General features: G+C 35.5%; 1 protein-coding gene across 4 annotated transcripts in view; it reads left to right on the top strand.

Annotated features, from left to right (window-relative positions):
• Positions 1–1,332: 1,332 nt before the first annotated feature.
• LOC107691956 (wiskott-Aldrich syndrome protein family member 3-like) overlaps positions 1,333–3,145 on the top strand; it is a 28,719-nt gene continuing 26,906 nt past the window's right edge. For all 4 annotated transcript variants that reach the window (XR_001634602.1, XR_001634603.1, XR_001634601.1 and 1 more), the window contains exon 1: positions 1,333–1,565. The gene's annotated coding sequence lies outside the window, so the exon portion shown is untranslated. The remainder of the gene's footprint in view (positions 1,566–3,145) is intronic.

Here is a 3,145-nt window from a genome sequence, read left to right as displayed (position 1 = left end):
TAACCTTGGCCAGAATTGTGGCAAGGCACAGCTCTGTCTCTGAGCTCTTCAAGCAGTTTCTTTGACTCATTTGCTCTGACATGCACTGTGAGCTGTAAGGTCTTATATAGACAGGTGTGTGGCTTTCCTAATCAAGTCCAATCAGTATAATCAAACACAGCTGGACTCAAATGAAGGTGTAGAACCATCTCAAGGATGATCAGAAGAAATGGACAGCACCTGCGTTAAATATATGAGTGTCACAGCAAAGGGTCTGAATACTTAGGACCATGTGATATTTCAGTTTTTCTTTTTTAATAAATCTGCAAAAATGTCAACAATTCTGTGTTTTTCTGTCAATATGGGGTGCTGTGTGTACATTAATGAGGAAAAAAAATTAACTTAAATGATTTTAGCAAATGGCTGCAATATAACAAAGAGTGAAAAATTTAAGGGGGTCTGAATACTTTCCGTACCCACTGTACATCTATTTTGCCATCTGTTCAGGTATTTTCAGAGTTGAAAACAATAATGAATAAAAAACACAATTTTAAGTACTATGAGTTAGCATGAAATTAATATGCCAGCTAATAATATCATGTTAATATATCATTCGTTAAAAAACAAAAAAATAAATTAATGAAATATAAAATGTAAAAAAATGGTGCTGTAAAATGCAGATAATAAAACAGGCCACATGATGACTTAAAGTTAATTAAAAAAACTGTACTTTCAGCAGATGTGTTCATTTATTACTTTATATATAAATATTAAGTGTAGCATTTTTACTTGTAAAAACATTTAACATTTTTAATAGAACATTTATAGGCCTATGTATTGTCTTGTAGAATACAAATATATATTCAACGTATATGGTAAGGTAAGTAATGTAAGTAACATGTTTTTCCATAAGAATTTTACATTACTGTTAAAATTGTATATTTTTAAAAGTACATAGTGCATTTTTAATGTGTTTTATGTAGGTCTATCACCATCAAGGATGCTGCCATCTGCACAGAATAGGAAGCAAATCATGCATAATATTAGCTCTAATTTTCAAAACTTGAATTTAGGCAATCTATTCCTAGCATTTGCGCAGTAGGGTAATTTCTGTTTAGAAAAGCTCATACACTTGTCTTTACTTCACGTTTTGGTGTGTACATTTGCTGTAACACTTGCATTTATCAGACGACAGCGCTTCCTGAAACTACGCAATACAACCTTACTGGACCGTCTTCACTGACTTTCTTGTGGAGATTTCAGAGGTAAAATGCTGATTATTTTGTCCTCTTCTGCTCCAGTCTGTGCTTATTTCGGTGGGAGGTGGTCACGGATGCGGTCTGCGCATGCGCGCAGGGCAGCGTTTGTCGCGCTCAAGCAGAAGACTGACGCTGTCAAGGAAACGCTCACGCTGAGCGCATCGTTCCGAGAGTTACAAACAACTGAACCTGCCTCGCGCACCGTTATCCACATCAGTCGTTGCAGAAAATAGCAGTTAAGCGATGCATGCGATGTAACAATACAGAGGGAGAGCAAAATACGAACCGAAATCACAGAGACGCCGCGCCAGCGCTTGTTATATACAGGTAAACGGGCTTTTAATCGGTTTTGCCTCTCTCGTGGGCATGGACAAAGCTGAGCTGCTAACGCTAACGTCGCGCGCAAGCGCTGTGTTTTGATCACATGAAAAGGCTGTGGTGTGTTGTGTGTGTTATGGCTGTGACGAGGATTAATGTTGTGCCGTGAAAATACGGGGTGTGCGTTATATCGTTTGTGGTACAAACAAATAATATGTCGAGTCAGTTGAGGATGGTAACTTTATTAGGAACTGCGACATAATAACGTTACATCTATATTTTTATGTTTACATAATTTATCATTCGTCGATTTAGTATGCCTAAAGGGCTTGTTTTCTCCAGAATTCCATATGGCTGATTATATGTGGATATTTCTTGCGGTAAGTCACCTAAACATATAATGATAAACATAACCATAATGGGTCATAATGGTTTTTTGAAAGTCTGTCCACCATTTATTCTCTGTTTTCTCAATTACCCGCCTTTGAGTAAATGTAAATATTGGACCCTGTGCTCTGAGCTGTTTAACAACATTTGTATTAACTGTATGTCAAGTGCATTTCATATGAACCTCAATGATTGGTTGGCATCACTTCTACATAAAAATATCAATATTTATTTTAATTGTTATTTACATTTTAATACTGTTATATACGTTTTAAAACTGTTACATACCTGTCAACGCATCTCCAGGGCCCAAAACAATAACTCAGACCTCAGACACCAGAGGGCTAATGTTAAGTTTATCATGTTAACCAGAGTAAATTATTGGTGTCCAGCGTGCTTACCAACTTTGAAATGTCACATTTTATTATGATGATGTCAGTGTTTTGATGCACCTGACCACAAGCCAGAGTTGATCTGTTTACTTGAACTTTAGCATTAATGTCAGTTCTGTAGATATGCTGAATGAACATGTTCATGTTTAAGTCTTGAACATAGTTCAAGTGAAGTCTCTTGTATCTTGTAAATTTTTCTTTCAGAAAGTCAAATTTTCCTAAAAATAGAACCACTAAACTTTTTTTTCTGCAAGTCTTTTTCATTTTCTAAATGCCTACTTTTCTTTTTTTGAAATCTTTTGTTCAAAGCAAATGACAGAGACTTTTAATTGAAACTTGAAACTTGTTATTTATATGTGCTTACAACTGGTAAAGTGACCTTTCATTTGTAGATAGGTGATATATTAAAATTCTCACAAAATTATACAATTATTAGTATTAAAATTCTCACAAAATTATACAATTATTAGTAAAGTAGTAGTAAAGAGTCCAAGTCAGTTGGTTACTAGTTAGGTAACAAGTCGGTTTATTTGTGAGAGATGTTGAGAAATTGAGTAATGTAGTGACATTCTTGCACAGGTCTTAGAGTGAGTAAATGATGACAGAAGTTTAATTTTAGGAGTCACTCTCGTTTATAATCGCGGCATTGTCTGATAAAATCAACATGCATCTACACTAAAGAGCGGTTATGCAGTTGTTTTGGCTAATTACTTTTTTGTCTCATGCAGCGCACTCAGGGCTGTACGTTAACTTTTTTTTCACATAGCACTGGTGCTACAGAGGTTGAAAGTTTTGTAGCACAGGCCAAAA

The sequence above is a fragment of the Sinocyclocheilus anshuiensis genome, unplaced genomic scaffold, assembly GCF_001515605.1.
Source record: "Sinocyclocheilus anshuiensis isolate Anshui unplaced genomic scaffold, SAMN03320099.WGS_v1.1 scaffold426, whole genome shotgun sequence".
In the NCBI taxonomy this organism is placed as follows: Eukaryota; Metazoa; Chordata; class Actinopteri; order Cypriniformes; family Cyprinidae; genus Sinocyclocheilus; species Sinocyclocheilus anshuiensis.
Note: the sequence above shows the minus strand (reverse complement) of the source record. Positions and strands in the feature narration are given on the sequence as shown.